Below are 23,851 nucleotides of genomic sequence, written 5' to 3' on the forward strand. Positions count from 1 at the left end.
AGATAGGTTTGAAAAAATTCAGCAGTACTTCCAGTGCAATGATAACAGCCTGAGGCTACCACAGGACTCTGTGGGTAATGACAAGCTACATCACGTATGGCCAATACTGGATGCAGTACTTCATGCATGCAGGATACATTACAATGTGCATCGTGAGGTGGCTGTAGACGAAGCCATGGTTGGCTTCCATGGACACTTGACATTTAGACAGTTTATGCCTGGAAAGCCCGATAGGTATGGCATTACGGTGTGGGTGTTGGCAGACTCTACCAATGGGTATGTACATGAATTCCAGGTATACACTGGAAAAGCAGAGCAGAATACAGAGGTTGGACTGGCACACAGAGTTGTGGTTGACTTAACTAGGGGACTGATTGGCAAGAAGCATCACATTTGCTTTGATAACTTCTTTACCTCTGTTCTGCTGGCACAGCAATTGCTGAAAGATGGTCTATACTGTTGTGGAACCATGCGCACCAATAGGTCAGGATGGTCTCTAACATTCAACAGATAGGTCATCGGAAAAGCAGCTTGAGGCTACTACAAGCAATTGCAGAGTGGACCACTGCTAGCTACTGAATGGAAGGATAGCAACCCAGTATTCCTCCTGTCAATTACCTGCAACCCAACCTTGCCAGTCTCCAGTACACACAGGAGAAAGCGTGATGGAAGCAAGGCATCGGTGCCATGTCCACCAGTTGTAAACATGTACAACAGTTACATGAATGGGGTGGACTGACCAGATCAGTTCAGGACACAGTATCCCACTGCCAGAAAGGCCTGCAAATGGTGGCTGTACATGTTCTGGTTCTTATGGGATGTGGCCATTGTCAATCCTTTCATTATATTCCATGAAAGTAACAGCCACCAGCAACTGTCACACTCTGGATGTGCTATTCCAGCAACACAGTTACAGTTCCGAAGGAACTTAGGCTTGCATCTACTTGCCAGTTAAATGAAGAGGAAAAGATGCACTGAGAATACTGTCCCAGAGGCTGTGAGCCGATTTGAACATGGCTCTCACTTTCTGGTGAAATGGCATAAATCTAGATGCAAAAACTGTGCCAGCAAAAGTAAACGTACTGAGCCATCATGGGGGTGCCCAACTTGCAAGGTCAACCTGTGTGTCGAATGCTTTGGCGAGTACCATGGCCATAAATTTCTAGTGGGTTACTGACATCAGGAATGGCACATGTTGCGATGCACAAGACAAATCAAGATGTGTATGCTCTTGTGTTGGTGGATGCATCGTGGGGGGCATACCCAGCCACCATGGATGTTATGATCCACCTGGATCGCAGTTGGGAACTTGGAGACTCTTCAGCTCAGTCCCATAGTGCTGTTGTCCTATGTAAGCATGGCCTTGGGGGTGCCACTGTGGTGCAATGTTTCCTTCCGGGAAAGGACACATGCAAAAAGACACAGCCTGGGTCAGTCTTGGTCTTTTCACATGTTGTCTTGGTGTAGCTCTCCAATCAGTCTCCGTCCCCTCAGGTATAGTCAATGTATGCAGGTCAGGGCAACAGGGTTTACATTAGCTCCTCCCTTCCACTCGTTATGGCCATTGACAAAAAGGACACATGTAAATGGAAAAGGCAGAGGTAAAGCAGAGTGCCTCACCCTGCTTTTTCCATGTACATGTGCCCTTTCTGTGCCCCCTTGTCAATTACCGGCCAAGCCCTTCAGCACCAAGGCCAGGAATGCCCCTCTTCATTCTTTTTTGCCAACTGCTCTTGTGTTGGTGGATGCATCATGGGGGGCATACCCAGCCACCATGGATCTTATGATCCACCTGGATCGCAGTTGGGAACTTGGAGACTCTTCAGCTCAGTCCCATAGTGCTGCTGTCCTAAGTAAGCATGGCCTTGGGGGTGCCACTGTGGTGCAAAGTTTCCCACCGGGAAAGGACACATGCAAAAAGACAAAGCCTGGGTCAGTCTTAGTCTTTTCACATGTTGTCTTGGTGTAGCTCTCCACTCAGTCTCCCTCACTTGAGGTGTAGTAAATGTATGTAGGTGAGCGTAGTAAATGTATGAAGGTCAGGGCAGAAATTAGTGAGTTACTTCCATCCCTCATCCCATAGGTCCATTACTGAATGGGCACGTGTAAAGAGAAAAGGCAGAGGTAAGGCAGACTGCTGACACTGAAGGAGGTCGCGACACAATAGTGGTATCAGCAGTCTGAGTGGGCAGCCAGCACAGGTATGGGACACTTCAGATAACCACCAGCTGGAGCCCCATGCCTGTCCTTGGCATATTAGTGGAGTGGTGGTCCTTAACCTGCTATTTCTCTTTACATGTGCCCTTTCTGTGCCCCCTTGTCAGTGTCCATCTATGTCATATTTCAGGTAAGGTAAGACTGTCTTCTGCTGTTCTGGGAATCACTGGAAAGTGGTGTAGCTCTCCACTCAGTCTCCCTCCCTTCAGGTGTAGTAAATGTATGTAGGTCAGGGCAAGAGGGTTTACATTACCCCCCCTTTCAGTCCTTATGGCCACTGCCGAAAGGACACATGTAAATGGAAAAGGCAGAGTGCTGGCATTGCATGCAATTGGGAGTCATTGCTGCTGCCAGCAGTCTGAGTGGGTAGCCAGCACAGGTATGGGACACTTCAGACACCCACGACCTGAAGCCCCCATGCCTGTCTTCGGCATATTAGTGGAGTCGTGGTCCTTACCCTGATCCCTGATTTTTCCGTTTACATGTGCCCTTTCTGTGCCCCCTTGTCAGTCACTGTATGTAATTTGCTGTTTTCACAGGTAGTAGGTATGTACCTCTGAAGCCTCATCACCACTTATGTACCTAATGCAAAGAATACTGCCCCTGTGGATAGGATGGATGTTTTGGATGGGCTAACCAGGTAATGCATATTATATATATATATATATATATATATATATATATATATATATATATATATAGTCTTCCAATACATCTGTCAAACATCAGTACTAATCTGTTTGCATTTTCTTTCCTCTGTAGGTTTGTCCACCTTCTGACACTGACATGGCTTCATGACCAGGAGAACGACAAGTGACAGTGTGGGTATATGGCCATTCCTACATTCACTGGGTTGCCAACCATGCCTCCAAAACTGAAAACTGGTATAACTTGAGCTTCCCCACATCCACTGTGAAGGTATACTGGATTGCAAGAAGAGGTATGCGTTGGAGTGGAGTACTACAGTTGCTGGAAGAGACGTGTTCCATCTACCGTGAGCCCGACATTCTTGTGCTGCACATTCGTGGGAATGATGTCATCAGTCAACCACAGAAGGCTGCAGTTTAAAATCACAGCAATTTTTGAACACCTGCAGTCTTGGTGGCCATGTCATTTTCTGTGGTCTGATATAATTCCTCAACAGATATGAAAAATAGCAAATAGTCAACGGGCAGCTCACAAGGCCAGACGTTTACAGAATGGGTTCATACATGGCTTGATGCACAGGGTCAGTGGATCTACAATCTGTCATGACAGCATCACCGCGGAAGATGTTCACCTGTTCAGAAGGGATGGCGTTCACCTAACTGAGGAGGGTATTGCGTTGTTCTTGACTCACCTCCACAATGGCGTGAGGAGAGCTATGCAGGATTGGTAACATGCAGCTTGTGAGAAGAATGGAATACACCCATGACCAAGTAGGACCAGTATAGTAAGTAAAACTCTTATTATGAAATGTGTTGTGTAAAATATATTTTTCTGAGTTTGACAAATAACTGTGGTAAGGAGCTTGTGAGGATGCTGAGATAGAACTGTTTCAGGAGAGTGCTACCATGTACAATCTGTCAGTGACCATCCTGCAATACTTCTTTTTTTAGTTTGCTTTTATCAGGCATGTGTAGTGTTTAGATGACAGGAAGGGCTTACTAATACAGAACTTGATCCCTTAGGTCCACTGCTGAATGGACACATGTAAAGAGAAAAGGCATAGGTAAGGCAGACTGCTGACACTGAAGGAGGTTGTGAGACTGCAGTGGTATCAGCTGTCTGATTGGGTAGCCAGCACCGCTATCAGACAGATCAGATGGCCTTGGCTGCCATTGAAGTGCCATGCCTGTCCTGGGTTCATTAGTTGAGTGGTGGTCCTTACCTTGCTTTTTCTCTTTACATGTACCCATTCAGCAGTATGTTGGCTACACCACAAATGTGTATATTTACAACCATGTGTGTCTACATGGTAAAATAACCATTTCTGAATGTTATACACATGTACAGATATCCGTTTTGTTAGGACTTACGTTATGGAAATCATGATTTTTTTCATATTTTGGTAAATAGTTTTGCAAGGGAGCATGGCAGTGTGCCAAGTAATATGGCATTTTGAAGACAGTATTGATAGTTCCAACATGGTAAAAGAACTGCCCCTATATGTTCTACACATGTACAGATATCAACGTTTGTTTTGGAGTTAGGTTTTGGAAATTATGACTTTTTTCATATTTTGGTAAATAACTTTGCAAGGGAGCATCTGAATGTGCTAAGTAATACCTCATTTTGAAGACAGTATTGATAGTTCCAACATGGTAAAAGAACTGTGCCTATACATTGTACATATGTACAATTATCAAATTTTGTTTTGGACTTAGGTTATGGATATTATGATTTTGTTCAGATTTTGGTAAATAACTTTGCAAGGGAGTATCTGAATGTGCTAAGTAATACCTCGTTTTGAAGGCAGTATTGATAGCTCCAACATGGTAAAAGAACTGTGCCTATACTCTGTACACATGTGCAGATATCAAAATTTGTTTTGGACGTAGGTTATGGAAATTATGATTTTTATATTTTGGTAAATAACTTCAAAAGGGAGAATCTGAATGTGCTAATTAATACCTCATTTTGAAGACAGTATTGATAGTTCCAACATGGTAAAAAAATGTCCCAGTATATTGTACACATGTACAGACATCAAAGTTTGTTTCTGAGTTAGGTTATGGAAATTATGATTTTTTTCATATTTTGGTAAATAACTTTGCAAGGGAGCATCTGAATGTGCTAAGTAATATCTCATTTTGAAGACAGTATCGATAGTTCCAGCATGGTAAAAGAACTGTCCCTGTATGTTCTACACATGTACAGATATCAAAATTTGTTTCGGAGTTAGGTTATGGAAATTATGATTTTTTTTCATATTTTGGTAAATAACTTTGCAAGGGAGCATCTGAATGTGCTAAGTAATACCTCATTTTGAAGACAGTATTGATAGTTCCAACATGGTAAAAGAACTGTGCCTATACATTGTACACATGTGCAGATATCAAAGTTTGTTTCAGAGTTAGGTTATGGAAATTATGATTTTTTTCATATTTTGGTAAATAACTTTGCAAGGGAGCATCTGAATGTGCTAAGTAATACCTCATTTTGAAGACAGTATTGATAGTTCCAACATGGTAAAAGAACTGTGCCTATATATTGTACACATGTGCAGATATCAAAGTTTGTTTTGGACGTAGGTTATGGAAATTGTGATTTTTTTTCATATTTTGGTAAATAACTTTGCAAGGGAGCATCTGAATGTGCTAAGTAATACCTCATTTTGAAGAGACTATTGATAGTTCCAACATGGTAAAAGAACTGTGCCCATGGGCTGTATACATCTACAGATGTCACAGTTTGTTTAGGACTTAGGTTATGGAAATTATGATTGTTTTCATACTTTGGTAAATAACTTTGCAAGGGAGCATGTCAGTGTGCCAAGTAATACCTCATTTGAAGACAGTATTGATACTTCCAACATGGTAAAAGAACTGTCCCTGTATGTTGTACACATGTACAGATATAAAAGTTTGTTTCAGACTTAGGTTATGGAAATTATTACTTTTTTCATATGTTGGTAAATAACTTTGGAAGGGAGCATCTGAATGTGCTAAGTAATACCTCATTATGATGACAGTATTGATAGTTCCAACATGATAAAAGAACTGTCCCTGTATGTTGTACACATGTACAGATATCAAAGTTTGTTTCGGACTTAGGTTATGGAAATTATGAATTTTTTCATATTTTGATAAATAACTTTGCAAGGGAGCATCTGAATGTTCTGATTGTGCCAAGTAATATCTCATTTTGAAGACAGTATTGCTGGTTCCAACATGGTAAAAGAATTGTGCCTGTATGTTGTACACGTACAGATATCAAAGTTTGTTTTGGAGTTAGGTTATGGAAATTATGATTTTTTTTCATATTTTGGTAAATAACTTTGCAAGGGAGTGTGTCAAGTAATACCTCGTTTTGAAGACAGTGTTACTCCTTACAACATGGTAAAAGAACTGTGTCTGTGCACTGTACACACGTACATATATCACAGTTTTAGTCTTGTACGATTATGAAAATTATACATTTACAATACTTATTATTATGCTCATATCTTTGCAAGAGAGCATGGTGATCACACAAATGATGCATCATTTTGAAGCTGACATTCAGATGCACAACTTCACTGATATATAGGCTTTGTCTGTTACAGGTGATGACATATTATATTAATCATATTTCTGTGAAAATCTCCATAAAGGAGCATCACACAGTAATGGTTAAGATATCATTTTAAAGCAGACATTCATACTAACAAATTAAATACAAATTGTATGGGTCTACATGGTACATTTACCAAGATATTGTGCTTTGCTTTTCCAAAAAGGTAAAAAATATGCACAATATCAACATTCCTTGCCAAATATTTAATAATGACTTTGATATGCACCATCAACAGTTACACTGTTGGAAAGGTCAGTGTCTGCTGAACAACTTTCGCATTTACATTTTTAGTCTAGCTCTTACATTTAAAGCGTTATGAACATTTGTTTTCTGTATGATATTACAAATGGATTTTCTAAAAATGAGCTCAGGCTGCACTGTTGTTCCTATGGTGGAATTAAGCAGGCAGGTTTTTCTGAGCTGCTCCAGAGTTGGTGTGTCTTTCGGCTTTTCCCGGTTAGGGGTTGCCACAGCGGAACTCCAGTCCGCTAATGATTGGCAGTAGATTTTTACTTGCCCAGTTGCCGGCCCTGATGCACAACCTTCAATGAAGGTATGCCCATTCACGCATGTCTCCACACAGAAGACGCTCTAGCCGAGAATCGAACAGGACAACGTTTTACTGTGAGGCGACAATGCTACCGCAGCACCACCACCACCGCAGTATGAGTTAATTCATTCATTTAAAACAACTAGGGCCCTTTTCAGACATTACAGTTAACTAAATGCTACAAAACAAATCAAAATTATAACTCTACAAAACATTACTTAAGAGATGATGCAGGTATATGCAACGTACAATTAAGCAAATGAAATTAGGCACAGTTAAAACTGCATACTACACTTACAAATTCATAATTATGTGGGACAAACCAGTGTAAACATCATGATTCATTTCATATTATGAGTATATGACTCAGTCAAAACAGTTTATCATTTTATTCTTATCTTTATATTTATTTTACCTGCTGGAGGTGCAGGAGGAGCTGCAGGAAGAAGAAGCAGAAGAAATACATTTTTTCATCATGACAGCCGCACAGCTCTGAGTCCATCCAACGAGACTTGTTCTGCTGCTCTGCTGCTTGGAGAGTCCTGACTCCTGCCTGCCTTCTATGTTCTAACTAAACTAAAACAAATAGAATTATTTTAAATTAAAACAAAAAATACACTGCCATACCTTGTCTGTGTGACTGTGCTTTTTGCTCAGCTGTTCATACTGCTCTCTCAGACAGTCCACTGACTGACTTGTGTGCATCTGCTTATACGATAAGATTAAGCAATGCACTCTGGATGCCTAAATGTTTCCTACTTAGAGATACCACCAGGCCCTCCTTACACAGGATGGGACCTACCTATAATAAAACAGGAAAAATTCATGGCAAGTATCTTGAGATTTTATGACCAGAAGCCAAGTTTCCTTTACTAACTGTAAAAGGCCATTAATTTGTATGACGTAAATATGGAACAGCATCACATTTAAGCATACAGAATACGTTTTTCACAAAAAGGTGAGGTCATGGTTTGCCTGCAAAATCTCATGTTTTAGTAAAACGTGTTTCACTTTTGTTATTAGAAAAGGTTGAAACCCTATGCCCAAAATGTCGGAACTCATTCTTTGCACAAAAATAGTTCAGCAGAAAACCTAACTGCAAATGTAAGTGGGAACAGTAACCACTAAATAGCTTAATTCACCATTGGTTTAAGAAGAACAAAGTCAAGCCTGCAGAAAAAAAAAAAACACATACACACATGAACAAAAGGCTTGGCAGCTCCACACATAAACATCCCGCAAACAAAGAGTGCCGAGAACTCACCCACTCTTAGTATCTTTACATCTTTATGTTAGAGAGGGGATTAGGACAGAAAAAGCTCTGTGAAATAGTCTGGGATACATTATAAGATCGCAATTACACCCACATAGGGAGAATTAACAGTTCCTTACTATACACTTGGCCAAAAAAAAAGTATTAACAACTTTAACATAAACATGACATACTACATATAATTTGTGCCCACTGCCAAGGAATTGGTCTATTTTTAAATTAGTTTTAGGAAAAGTTGCTTGATTACAAGGGATGAACCATATTTATTACATATTTTCAGAAGATATCAGATAATTCACATCCTCTTTTGCACTGCTTAGTGCTAGTATTAGAAGCCCCATTTGGAACTCTTCTCCTCCATTTAACTCCCTCAATTTGCTATTAAAAAGTCATGCTACCCACACTTACTACTAAAGGGTTCAATAAACAGAATTTGTATAAAGTCTCCTACCTTAAAATCCTTCTACATCCTTTAGTTAAGTCCAGCCTTTCACAGAGGTAAGCCCTCTCTTTGCCATTTTTATATGTTAGGGATGGCACAGAGCATCAGGAGGCTGCTCAGGTGGATCATTATATACATAACCTGTGAGGTGTTAGGGATAACACTGTGTATGTGTTCCGGGAGGCTGTCCCTCTCTCTTGATTCTCACTGGGAAGGGAAGAGCTGTTGCAGCGTGCGAGACATGACTCCAGAAACACATGTGCTGACAAACACACTCACCCCACTCAGTTGAATTCTGACAGGCTGCTCATGAAGCTGATGTCATCACATACGCCTCTGCATGTGATGACATCAGCCCCCCCCCCCTAAAAAAAAAGCCGAAAAAAAAAAAAGCCGGGAAATTTGGGAATTAAGAGGGACACTCGGGAACTCATGGCACCCCATTATTTGGACCTCAAAACTGGTAAAAAAATGAGGGATTCAGTATGGTTGAGAGGTTTGCTGGTGAGTGCTATGTAACAGCAAAGCCGGTTGAGGATCAGAACAGTGGCCCAATGGTAAAGAATAAATGGAGATCAACAACACAGATGGAACATTATGGTGAGTACACAACTTTTTTTTTATGCTCTAGAATTATTATCAAAAAACAGTTGCTTAACAGCAATCTTTCTAAACTCATGCATAATATCGAGGTAATCCCTTATTTTCTGTTTAGCATTCTGCAGTTGATCCTTTTCTTGTTCTGAGAGATTTCCCCTATTTGGCAATACTTTAACATTTGTCTGTCCCTCTAAATAATTCTTTTTATTTCTTAACCACATCTCCCTTTCTTTTATTTCCACCCTAGTTTTAAACTCCATTTTAATTTTATCCCATTCCCTAGCTATGTTTTCAGAATAAAATTCTATCTTCTCTTGTAGCTTCTGAATTAATTCCAAACCCATTCCTTAAATTCCTCTCTTTTCAACCAATAGGTGGGAAAGCACGAGTGTTTCATTTTTATTTTATTACCTTGCGTTTTTATTTTAGTTACTATTGGTGCATGATCTGAAACAGTTACTGGGTGCATTTCAAGACTTCGATTAAATACACATGTTCTTGTAAGATATAAAATCTATCTAGCCTAGCCCAGTTTTTGTATCTCGGTGAATAATATGTAAATTCACTCTGAACTTCTAGTACTGAATTCACATCTTCCATGCAAAAAAGTTTCATAAATTTCGTCAAAAATCTACCCTCCTTTGTTATATTTTCCCTTCTAGGCCCCCTAGACACATCTTCACTGTTGCAAACCAAATTCCAATCTCCTCCTGTAAGTAATATTCCTTGCTGAAAGCTGATTATTTCTCCCAGAATTTTCTTACGCCCCATTATAGCAGTTTTAGGTGGGATGTAAATGCATGCCAGTGTAATCCTCCTCCCAAGCCAGTAGCCCCTTAGTACTATTTTATTTATTTATTTCCAGTTTGATTACCAGGGAAGTCCACTGGGCCCAGAGAGCCCATTTTCAGTGGAGGCCCGGGGAGAAAAGCTCCATGAAAGAGATTACAGTAAAGATAGCAGTCCCAATAAAAAATAAAAGTACAAGTACAAATACATATCAAATAATACAAAGCATGAGCAATATTTCCCATAGTGGAAAAATACCATGCAGATACATTTTAACAAATTTACACAGTTAAAGTCAAAATCTATTTACAATATTTACAGAGTGAGAGAGATCACATGGGAATTAGCTATAGAAGGTTATAGCCATCTATAAGGTGCTTATGAACTCAGGAGGATACCCTTCCAGGGGCTTTTGTTAAAGAGTTCTAGGTAGGGAGAATGCAGTTACATTTCCATTTGGAAGAGAGGTTGGTGTAAAGCTGAGTTTTGAAGTTGTTTGTTTTGACATTGTCCTTAGTGTGGAAGGGAATGAATGCCATTTTTTACCTAAGGAGAATTAGAGATGTTCAGGTTTGTGGACAGTAATTAAGTTTTGGTGTTCAGATCGGAGAGTTCTATTTGGGGTGTATGGGGGAAGGATGTTAGGTAGAGCGGAATATTTGGTTGGATTAAATATTAGTATATGTGCTGTAGTGAGAGCTGGAGGAAGTCCAGGTAATTTATGAATTCTAACCAGTTGAGGGATTGCAGGGTAACACAGTGATGAGTGGAATAGGTTCATAGATTAGTACTAAGCTAACTGCCCTTGCAAGCCATTTTAAGTGTAGCCAATTATCCCTTGTGAGGCTCAAACCCTGCACCTTGTGTTTGTAAGGCAAACACCTTAACCATTAGGCCACCCTCCATTTGCTTTGGTGGCAAATTTAGAAATTTTGTTATAACAGCTTTCAAGTTTGGAAGTGATGGAAGAGGATATGTTAGTTAGTAGCAGGGTGCTGTACAGAAGGGAGGGAAGGAGGTAAGAGGAGACCAGAGTATGCCTGGTAGAAGTAGAGAGGAAATGGTTGTTCCTGTATAGCATACCTAGTTTTTGGTGGGTTTTCTTTATATTTTGCTGAATTTGGATGTCGAACATGAGGTGTTCATCTATAGTTACACTGAGTAGTTTGGCAAAAGGAACGACTTCGATCAGAGAGTTGCTTTGGCTAAGGACTTGGAAGGAATATTTATCAAAAGAGAAAGATTTTGAGGGTGTGAATAGTAGTACTTTAGATTTGTTAGCATTGAGAGAAAGGTGATTTTGATGCATCCAGATCTAAGTAGTTGAGAAGGCAGTCTGAGTTTTAGATAGGAGTTCAGGGAGGTTAGAAGCACAGCAGACAAGTATAGAGTAATCTGCATATTGGATAACTTTGGGATTAGTAATAGCAGAGTGAAAGTTATTGATAAAGATATTAAACAGCATTGGTCCAAAGATGGACTCCTGTGGTACTCCGGTAGGGGTGGGTAAGAAAGGTGAAGTGCCTTTTTTCCATTTCACAGCCTGAGATCTATCTGACAGATAGCTTCAGAACCAGAAGAGTGTTTTAGGAGAGATTTAGGTTTGAGAGGTGACTTAGAAGGTGCTTATGGGAAACAGTATTGAATACTTTAGAGAGATCTAGGAGCACTGTGGATACTAAGTTCCCAGAATCTTGGGCTTGATTGACAGTTTCTAAGAATGACAGTAGGGCTGTTATGGTACGATGTCCTGGTCAGAAGCCATGTTGGGTAGGGGTAAGAAGTTGTTTTTTAGTCAGAAAAGGCATAAGTTGGAGGTGGATGCATTTTTCTAGGATTTTGGAGAGAGAAGATCTATAGGGCGGAAGTTTGAAATGTTAGCATTTTTGCTTTTCTTGTGGAGAGGAAGAATAAAGGTGGAATGCCAGAGTTTAGGGACATAGGATTCCTTTATGAATCTATTAATTGGGAGAATTATACCATCAGCAGCAGACAAAGGAAGAGGGGATGCTGTCAGATGCATTGGAGCAGGATTTAAGTTTGGATAGAAGTCTTTTTATGTAGTTAGTGGAGACAGGTTTAAGCTCAAACATAGGGAAAAATTATTTGGGGACTTAGATGAGGTGGACTGTAGGAGAGATGGGTCGTTGTTGGGAAAAGTTTTCGTTAGGTCAGATATTGACTCTATAAAGAAAGAGTTGAATAGTGAGGCTAATTCGAGGTCATATTTACTTGGGTTTAGACAGGGGTTATTTTTGGAGTCTGGGTTGAGGAGTGAGTTTATGGAGTTCCAAAAAAGCCTAGGGTTTTGGGGATGGTTGGACTGATGCTTACTGTAGTAGGATTTTTTGTCTTTGAAGATTTTTTTTTTTTTTTTGCAAAGTTACAGAGCTGTGTATATTGGAGAAGGGTTTTGGGAAGTTTATTGTTTTGGTAAAGCTTCCAGGATTTGTCTCTGATGCATAATTTGCTTTGTTTGTTTCGTTGGTTAGCCAAGGGACAGTTATAGTTTTTTTTCTTTTTTCCTTGGTGGAGCTAGGGAATTTAGAGCATCTAGGAAAGTAGAATTAAAGTGGTCTATGGCTTTATCGAGGGGTAGGGTTTTTAGAATGTTCCAATTAATTTGTTTGAGATAGTTAGAGAAGGTTTTGGGGTCAAATTTACTAAGGTTGCAGGTCTGAATATATTGATGTTGGTCTGGATGGGAGGTGGTTGCACAGTAAAGGAATGCTGATAGTTGGTCACTAATAGTGTCAGGGATGGTGCCAGAGTTGGTGATTTTATTTGGATGGGTGACTAAGATCCAGTCAAGTGTGGATCCTGGGGGAATTTGATTTATTTGGTCTGGTGATGGAGTGGGTTACTTGAGTAAAGTTAGAGAGGTTAATGGACGGGGAAGGTATGGGACTGTTAATTTTATTCCAGTTGATATTTACATCACCTAGTATGTAAGTTTCAAGGTTAATTTCAGCTGAGGCCCATTGCAGTATGTCCTCAAGGGTTGAGATGTTATTTCCGGGTGGGATATAAAGGGCAATGACACAGAGGCTTTTGTGATTATTCATTTTTAACAGACTGACTGTTAGTTCTGCCCTGGCGAATTTAGGAATGGGGTTTGGTAGGGGAATTAAGGTAAGTAGATTGGAATAGATTAATGCAATGCCTCCGCTTTTTTCTTTGGGCAGTCACATCTAAGAGTGTGAAATCCAGAGGGTAGGATTTCACAGTCAGAGATGTAGGGTTTGAGCCAAGTTTCAGAGATGGCTACAATGTCAGGTTGGTTATGACTTAGCCATGCTTGAAACTGATGCATTTTGTTGTTAAGACTCTGGGCACTGAGTGTGAAAAATTTAAGAGTATTGAAGGGGAAGAAAGGTTAGAGGAAGGGGAGGGTAATTGTTATTTGTGGGTGGGTTAGGTCCGGGGTTGTGGTGAATGTCTCCAGCTAAGACGAGGTTATTGAAGGAAGTTATTTTAGTGTGTTTTGGTTTGGATTTAGGGTATTCTGTATGGTCTAGTATTTGTTTAAGACTAAGTGTCTTAGCAGTAGTGGAAAGTACTATGATACTATGTATCTTCCATTATCTTTTTTTCTCTCTCCTCTTGCAATTAATACATGTACTCCTCTTTTCCTTTGCCCCAGATATTCTGCTGAATAACCATCCTGAAAACCTTTATCAAATTCATATGTTCAGTTCTTTCCATCTGCATCTCCTGTAACATAGCTATTTGCACTCTACATTTTTAATATAGTTCACTACTCTTTCTTTTTTATATTTATCTGTAAGACCATTCAGATTGAAAGGCATTACAGAAAACATCATTTTCTTGCATAGTTATTATTACCACATGTTATGTATAACTGATTTTTTGTTAAAAGTCTAGTTCCAACTTTTATGTTACATGCATATACAGTTTGGCAGGTTGGTCTTTTATACAGTTGTTTATTGTCATAGCCATTTGTGCCTATGCCATATCTTACATAACTTTTTTTAAACCCTCAAACAGAACAAACAACCCCCCAACCCCAAAACCTATTAACTTAATAATAACACACCACAAAGCTATTTAGATCTTCAAATATTGCAGTTTTTGCTTTCTAATAAGAACAAAAGTTCTAAATTGATAGCCACACATTCAGGCTATAGTTAACCAAAAAAAAAAGGTTAGTCATGCTAAGATGCATGGTACAGTCTGTGCTATTAGTAAGTGCTATTTGATTTAGACTACCTGTATAGCTCTCTCAGCCGAGAAAACACTTGAATGCTTTCAGTAAACACTTTCTCCAAGCCATTTCTCTCGATCAAATTGTCTTCTAGTGATATGCAAACCAGACAAAACTGCTAAGGGTACCCTGTTTACCAGAAAAAGCCTTATAGGGTTCAGTATTTTTTTTTTCATTTACATGCTTTGTAATAAACATGTTACTGGATAATGCTTAGGGTTTTAACACAGTCATTTCCCTATGCAAACATGGGGAAAAAGCAGACTGTTTTTTCTTAGTCATACTCTCTTAACCAGACCCTTCCTCTCTCTCACTTTCTTTTTTTTTTTCATTGCAGTGGCTACATTTCTTAAAACTGAAGAAAAAGAGAGAAGGAACAAAAAGAAAAAAAAAGCCCCTGTTTATATTAGTATCTCCATTGCATTTAAAAAAACTGAGAAAACTTTACTTCAAGTCTAGTTGGTTTTGTATTATCTTTAAGACTTTCACAGATAGGAAAAACCCTGGTTATTTTCAGAGAACAATATGTCCTAGCCAATTTCTCTCTTCTTTTTTTTCTCTCTCAGCCACTCCCCTTCCACCAGACTGTCTCCAGTTTCTCTTTATCAGATTGTCTCCATGGAGACATGAAGACCAGCTGCAGACTTGCTACTTAGTATACAGACATGCATTTGGTAGAAAAGAGCCTCATAATATTCAATATTCTTTTTCATTTACTTGCTCTCTCTTAAAACTAATCAATCTAAAGTCATTAATTTTTGAGCTGTGATACAGAATCGGAACTGCCTACACATAATAAGGCCTTGCTGAGTTTAGTTATGGTGGCTGCCAAAAAAGCAATTTCTAGAAATTGGAAATCAATGTCTAAACCAACTGTACTAGAAGCAGTGAATACAGTAACATAGCTAAAGCAACAGGAAATGAGTTCTTTAGAAAAGGGTAGGCATAAATTACATAGAAAAATGGGAATTTTGGAAACAATATATGCAGAATAAGATTATGGAAGAGGAATGAAGTTTAAAAGAAGGCAGGATTTGAATAGGCCATGTAATGTTTGACTGACAATGATTGGATAGGTTATAAGTGATGTTGCTAAAATATGTCAATATGGTTTGTTTTCATTTATATAAATGTATGACTGCCTATGTCATAAGTGATAATTTTTGTTAAAAAAAAAAAAGAGGGATACCTCTTTTCATGAATATTTTCAAGATTCTGAATCTGGACAGGAAGGTGAAGGGAGAGATACAGGATTTTTCCTCATACATCTGATTCAGATTCAGAGGAAAGCTTAATATCTGATTCTCCCTGTGGGAGGTTCTATTTCCAGAATGTGCCACTGTTTTCAGTGGCAGAACAATGAGGTTTCTCAGAAAATACTATGAGCTGTTACAGAAGGAATTATCAGAACCTTCTCCCATTCCTCCATTTCTGTCAGCTTTGGAGGATGTGTGTGTTACTGCCTGCAGTTTTCCTCAAAGTCAGTCAATTGCCCCTAAATAGGCAGATTGTATGTATAACGTTGCTCAGTCTTTTTCTTTTAAGTTTTTATACACTCTTCCCAAACCTGATCCAGCATCTGTAGCTTTAGCTAATCCTACTGCTGCTAAACATTTAGTTAATTCCAATCCTACTCTTTCTGCTAAGGATGGGAAGATCAGTGATACGTATGGGGGGGGGGGATGCATGCTTCTGCAAGCCTGATTTTCAGAATTTTGAATTGTCAATTTCATACATTAAATTTGCTCTGACTAATTGTGCAAGTATGAGGAATGTTTGGGTGCACTTTCTTCTTTTGAGGAAGAAAATCTGCTTTAAATAATTTAGTTACTTCTGTTGTACTAGTCACTACACATTGTTTAAAATGTGTTTATAACACAGTTGATGCTTCTTCCAGGGATATGGGCACCAATACCGTTTTGAGGAGGTGTGCCTGGCTGCATTCTCAGAACTTCTCAGATGATGTTAAAATGATATTTTAAATTCTCCATTGGATAAAGATTTAGCTTTTGCCCCTCTGCTGCAGAGGTGATCATAAAGTGTGATGAAAAGGATAAGTTTAATCGAGGAATCTCTAAGATTTTGAAGCCCTCCTTTTCCAAATTTATGGTATTCTGTAACCTCTCATCCAATTTTGGTGAAAAACAAAATAAAGAGTTGCAACAAAACAAAGGTAAAAACACATTTAAAAACAAATGGCAGGGTGGTTCCAAAAATAATTCTGGAACCTCCCAAAACCAAGAACAGTCCAACAAGTCAGATGACTATTTAAGGAACCTTGTTCCCCCCTCCCACTCTGGCAGCCCCATTATCCTTTTAGAAAGTCTGAATCTCCACTTTTCTCTTTGGCAACAAATAGTTTCAAACAAATGGGCTCTGAAGATCATCAAGTTTACAAAAACAGTGGGAGGAAATTCCTGCTTTAAAGGGGTAATCCCTCATCCACCAAACCAGACTCTTACTTTCACCTCTCTTTCATCACATGCTGTCCCAGGGTGTGACAGAACCAGTTCCTTCTTCCCAGAATGGGAAAGTTTTTTTACTTAAGGATGTTTTAGTGCCAAAGAAAGAAAATGCTTGGAGACCATTTCTGGATCTTTCTTTCCTAATCCTGTTTGTGATAGTGCCCAAATTCAAAATAATGTCACTTCACAACCTATTACCCCTTCGTCCTCATTCAAATTTCCTGGTAACAATAAATTTATCGTCACTTCCCAATTCATCCAAACTTCAGACATTTCTGGATCACATTATCAGTTTTCTGCCTTACACTCTGGACTATCTACTTCACCAACAATGTTCATAAAGTGTCCAGCTCCACTTACAGCTCATTGGAGGCAACAGGTTATCCACATTTTTCCATATTTAGACAACTTGCTTATCTTTGCAAAGTCTTTTTCAAAATGTCTGGAATATCTCACTTGGTTGACAGATCTCTTACAAAAGATGGGGTTCCAAGAGAAAATTCAAAAGTCTTTTTTGACTCCTTCACACAAGAGTGTGTTCTTGGGGTATCAGCTAGACACCTCACTGCAAAGAGCTTTTCTTTTACAAAGAAAGATAAATCTTTATTAAAGCAATTAAACTTGCTTTAATTATTTTATTAAGCAATCAAACTGGCTGAACTATACAGCTAAAGTATTCACAAATAACTACAGCACACAAACTCATTCATCATCCAGAAAAAAATGCCCAGCACTGCATAACTTATTACTGACCTACTGTCTAGTAAGTGACCTCTGCTCTAGTAGCAAATTCTTCTTACTTACAAATAAGTCAAATAATGTTGCAGGAGACTCTCTCTACTCCCAGTACATTCCTAAACTCTGGAACAGTATCCCCACACAAATAAAACTCTCCGGCAAGCTCAATAGTTTTAAATCACTGCTTAAACATCTTAACAAATCTTGGTCCTGTACATGCTCATATCAAGGCTGATACTTTGTGTTCACCGTGCAATACTCTAAATACTCTCTTTAAACAGAATACACTAAGCCTGTCACTGAAATAACAAAACAATTGCTATACATAATTGCTACCTGTACAATCCACTAAGTTGCACATGGGCTTTCTCTTTAGTAACTTCCACCTCTGTAAAATTTTAGAATCTGTAAATGTAACTACTGTTTGTATATAAATAGAAATAGAAATGTACCTATTCTGTGTTTAACTGGAACTTAGTAAAACGCAATATAAGCAAATGGAGCTTTTCTCCCCAGACCACCGGTGAAAATGGGTACTACCTAGTCGGACTTTCTCAGTAAGCAAAGACAAATAAATAAATAACTTTATCTAGATCTATTTCTAAGGTTTTCCACTCAAACTTTGGTCACTGCTAGGGGAATACCTCAGGATTTTGGGTGTCTGTCTCTGATGCTTATGGTATTCCTGGCAAAACTCCACATGAGAAAGATACAGTGGTATCCAAAATATCTTTGGTCCCAGCACCAACATCCTTTATCTTTTCAAATCCCAGTTCTGGGGTTTGCTAGAAGGAAAATCACTTGGTGGAGACCGCAAATATCCTTAAATCCAGGTCTCCACCCCCCACTCCAAAGCAGTCAGTCACCATAGACACGTTGGACTTTGCATGGGGAGCAGTTTCAGAAGGGATAAAAGTACAAAGTGTGAGGGACACCAAGGACAGATGCAAGCACATAAATATAAAATAAATGCTTGCCTTGATCAAGATACTCAACTCTCTGAATATCTCTGGTCCCCAGGACCTCTTCAAGTTGGTACAGACAATAAAACAGCTATTATTATCATCAACCCCCATTTTCTACATGAGATCAAGGTGTCATGTCAACTGTTGCCATCTTTATTCAGTGCCACTCTCCTACTTTCTTTGACACTCATAACTGTCATAGGTCTTCTCTCATACAATCTATCCATCTCTTTGCTGGATGCTGTTTCCTCTTGCCTACTTCCTGTCTGTCCCAAATCTTCTTAACCAGATTGTCTTCTCCTTTTCTGCACATGTACCCAAACCAACGTAATCTGTTCTGTCTGACATTTTCTTCAATTGGAACTACTTTGGCTTCTGCTCTTATATCCTCATTTCTTCATCTGTCCCACAGTGTGCATCCTACCACCTGTCCCAGGCAATGCATCTCCATTATCTGTAGCTTCCTCAAATGCTCTGCCTTTAAGGCTCAAGTTTCTGTACCATACAGTAGTACTGGTCACACAACTGTTTTGTACACCTTACTTTTCAGCTTCTTTGGCATTCTTCTGGTATACACTACACCTGACACACTGTGCCAGTTGGCTACAGCCCTTCAGATGCTGGCTTTGACCTCCTCATTCAGACTTTCCTTCTCAACCACTCCTCCCAGATACTTAAAGCTGTTAATGTGTTCCACTATTTTCCTTTCTATCTCAGTTCTCATCTTCTTCTGATTTCCCCATTTGCTGCCATTACAGCTGCCTTATCTGTACTCAGTGTCATCCCATGAGCCTTCAGTTTTGCATTCCATTCCCCTAACCTTTGCTGAAGTTCAGAGTCTGGCTGTAATGCTACATTGTCTGTATACAGCAATTTGTTGATCTGTCCCCTCCAAGCTGTTTGCTAATGTAACCTATCACCAGCATGAACAGCAGTGGGCTCAGAGCTAAACCCTGATGCACACCTACTCCCACTGGAAACACCTCTGAGACCAAACACTGTTCGTACTTGAGTCATTGGGTCCTTGTACATAGCATGCACTAAGTCTACCAATATTTCTGGGACTTGTAACCACTGCAGGACTGCCAAAATTAGCTTTCTTGGGACCTTGTCTTATGCTTTCTCCAAGTCTATGAATGTCCAGTTGGACTCTCCTCATTTCTAGCTTCATCTCAAGTATCTGTCTCACTGCAAACATTGGGTCAGTTGTACTGCATCCTGATCTGAATCTGAAATGCTCATTTCCCAGCTTACTTTCTACTACTCTGCATATTTATCATTCACCCTTTCCAGAACATTCATGCAATGTGGTAGGAGTTTGATACCTTCATAATGTCCACTTTGTTCTTGAATACTCATACTAGTACACTTATTTTCCAAGCATCTGTGATAAGGTTTTTCTCTTCATACTGCTATGAGTACCGTCAAGAGCCATTTCTCTTCTTTCTCACCCATTTTTATCATATCTGCAGTGACCTCATCTGAGCCTGCTGCTTCCCCTGACTTAATTTTCCTTAGTGCTGTTCTTACTTCTTCTATGGTGGACTCCTTCTATTCTCATCATAGACTGTGTCTGTGGCAGTACAGCTTCTATGGAATTTTCTTTGTTTAGAAGCTGTTGAAAGTTCTTCTTCCATCTGCCTTTGATCTCCTGTGGACTGGTGAGCAGGATGTTGCTGGCATCCCTTATGAAGAGTGTCTAACTATCTTTATCTTTCTGTTCTGCCTTGCAACCTGATATAGCTTCTTTGTGCCATATACTCAGTCACTTTCCGGAACCTGGTAGCGTGCCTCTTATGCCTTGTTCTTTGCTAAAAGTCCTTTCTTAGCCTCTTTGCTAGCCAACCTGTACTCCTTCATAGCCTAGTCTGTCTTTTCTGTCTCCAACTTTTTCATGCATTCCATTTTTCTTTTGATGACTTCCTGGACTTCTGCATTCCACCACCAACTTTCCTTATGTACCTTATTTCCATACCTGGCTTGGCCATATATCTGTTCTGTAGTCTTCACACATGCTGTTTTGGGGCACTGCCATTCTTCTTCAACTCCACCTATTTCCTCTTCTTCTTGAGGTGCTATAGTCCCAATTAATTCCTTGAACTGCTGTGCTTTCTCTCCAGTTAACTTCTAGGTCTTCAGCCTGGTCTGTGTTGACCTTAGAACCATTTTTGACCACTGCTTGCAGCTGATTATGGCAACCAATGGTTTATGCTGTGGACCAACTATTTCACTGGGCATGACTTTGCAATAGCTGAAGCTACACATGTGCCCTTTCCTTACCAGGTGGAAGTCTACCTGAGTTGCATGTTAGCCACTTTTGTATGTGATCTCGTCACTTGTGGCTTGGCTACTGTCAAGCCATTTACCAGACAATGTAGAATGGCCTCTCCTTTTTCCTGTTGCTCCACTCATTTGGACCCAGGCAGTCCTTATATCCTGTCCTGTCTGTCCCCATATGTGTATTTAGGTTATTCATTATCAACACCAATTCATGTCACCCTGCTTTACCCAGTAGGTAAATTAAAAAGAGAGTTTGAATCTAAATGAAATAATAAGTATTTTAATTTAACTAATGATGAATATGCAGCTGTTACGGAACTTAAGAATACGAAATTCTTAGAAATTAGACCACCAGACAAAGGCGGAGGAATAGTTGTGTTAGAAAGAGATTTATACAAGACACAAATATATAAACTGTTATGTGATGATACTACATATGTTTGTATCTCCAAATCTATAGTTAATGGCATGATAAAGAAAGTATCATTTTTTGTGTTTCATATGCTTATGACTGGTATGATCGATGAGAAGCTGTTCCAATATTTTGAGGTGAAACAACCACTTACACTGATTATATATGGCCTAAAGTACAGAAAAATTTAACACTCCCACCTATGCGCCCGATAGTATCTGGGAAGGGTTGGGTAACTGAGCCAATATCTATTTTTATTGAAAAGAATTTACATTCTTTATTGGACACTTGTGATACTGTCCTTAAAGACACTAGGAGTTTTGTACAAAAATTATATGTGGCCACTTCCAACTTGAGTACTGATTATCTTGTAGTAACAATGGATATAGAGTCACTTTTTACTGTGATTCCCAATACTTGGGGCATAGAGAATATTAGGAAATGTATGAATGTTAATCATTGCTTTACTAATGATAAGATTAACTTACTATGTGCATTATTAGAACTGGTACTGGGAAATAATGTTTTTCTGTTTGAAGACCAATTCTATGCACAAAAGGTTGGCGTAGCGATGGGCACAGCCTGTGCCAACAGCTATGCCAACCTTGTGCTGGTACAATGGAAAAAAGATGGAGTGCTTCAAGCTGAGGGCTTTTCTAACCATTTTATGGTATGCAAGATTTGTGGACGACATTTTTTTGCTGTGGAAGGGATCAACTGACAGTCTTACACAATTTACAGATTACCTACATCAGTCAACTGATTTTTTAAGGTTTACATTTAAATGTCCTTATGCTGAAATTGAATTTCTTGATGCCATGCTGAAGAAAACTGAATTAACTAGCTTAGCAACCAGGATCTACAGGAACCTACCAGAAAGAACAATTTACTTCATAGGAGTAGCATGCATCCTAGGCATGTTACTCACAATGTTATTAAAGGGCAAGTTTATAGAGACATGAGACTCCATAATAATGATGATGAACAACTTGTCATAGCACTTGAGTCCTTGAGTTTTTAGATAGATTTAACAAAGAAGGGGATATTAATAGGTGTATTACTGATGCTGTTAAGGAAAGAGAGGGCAAATGCAGGCCCTATTATGCTGATGTTCCTAGTGCTGAAGAAGCTCATACAAGACAAGGGGAAAAATTAATTAGATTTCCTCTTACATATTCTTCTGATGTCAACAGTATCTGTGATGTTATTAAAAGGAACTGGGGCATTTTGGATACTGTGGATGAATTAAAAAATGTTACAGATACGGTTCCACATTTTTCATTTAAGAATAATAAATCATTAAAAAAAATTATGTTATAATACTTCTACTTTTAATAAGGTTTTAACATCAGATAGGCAGGTACTTTTAAATGTAGAAACTGTACAGATTGTAGGTTTATTCATACAAGTTTTAACTATACACAGCTTAGTATGCATTTTAAAATAGAAACAGACTTTTATGCTGACTGTAGAACCCAGAATATTGTTTATTTTAGTTATTGTATCCTTTGCCATGTTTTTTATGTAGGAATGAGTAATAGACAACCAAAAGACAGGATTTTGGAACATCAGAGAGACATCAGAAGCAGGAAAGACACTGATGCCCTTGCTAAGCATATTATTAGCGGGTCTTTATTAGATCAACGAACGATTAAATGTTCGAATCTGTAAAGGTCGACCTTTACAGATGGAACATTTAATTGTTTGAAAATGTTTAAAAAAAAAAGAAAAAAAAAAGCGAAGTGACAAAACCAAAAACCAAAGGGTACAAGCAGGGGGGCAAGCCCCCCTGCGCCCCCACACCCCCTACTTAAATATACCAACTCCAAGATTGTGCTACAGTGTAGGGAGGAGGAAATTTTCCATTTCCGCAGTGTAGTGCACTGATGTGCGATCTTGGAGTTGGTATATTTAAGTAGCGGGGGGTGTGGGGGTGCAGCCCCCCATGTGGGGGGTGCAGGGGGGCTGCACCCCTGTTAAAACCCTTTTCTTTTACTTTTTTAAACATTTTTTTACATCTTCGAACATTTAAATGTTTGATCTCTAAAGGTCAACCTTTAGAGATTCGAACATTTAATCATCCGTTGATGTAATATAGACCCTTATTAGCAATGGGGCAGATCACAGCTTTAAATTTCTAGTGTTAGAAATTATTTCTGAGAATTTAAGAGGGGCGAACCTTAGGAACTGGACTGAATCGGCTGAGCAAAAAATGGATTTTGTCTCTTAATGCTAATAAAGCACCAGGTCTTAATGAGGTTGTTTCCCTTAAACCTTTTTTGAAAGCTAGACCTTTAAAGCATTAAATATAGGAATGCCTACGTCACATATGTATATGCATATTCTGTGTCCTGTTTTTTATACAGTCATTGTGCTTGGTTCCTTTAAGAAAATTGATGGTCTTACTGTTGTCTTAATTGATTTTTATCTGTTATTTATTTATTTATTTATTTGCAGTTGGTTTACCAGGATAGTCCATTGGGCCAAATGAACCCGTTTTCAATGGAGTCCTGGGGAGAAAAGCTCCAAAACTAAAAAGGTTACAATAGGTTGTTATTAATAGTTGCACAAATTATACTCTTATACAAAGGTTAAAGATACAGAAAAATAATTTGCAAGTAAATACTTAGTAGATAAT

This window comes from Protopterus annectens, chromosome 8.part0 (assembly GCF_019279795.1).
Source record: "Protopterus annectens isolate FY-2018-M chromosome 8.part0, PAN1.0, whole genome shotgun sequence".
NCBI lineage: Eukaryota > Metazoa > Chordata > Ceratodontiformes > Protopteridae > Protopterus > Protopterus annectens.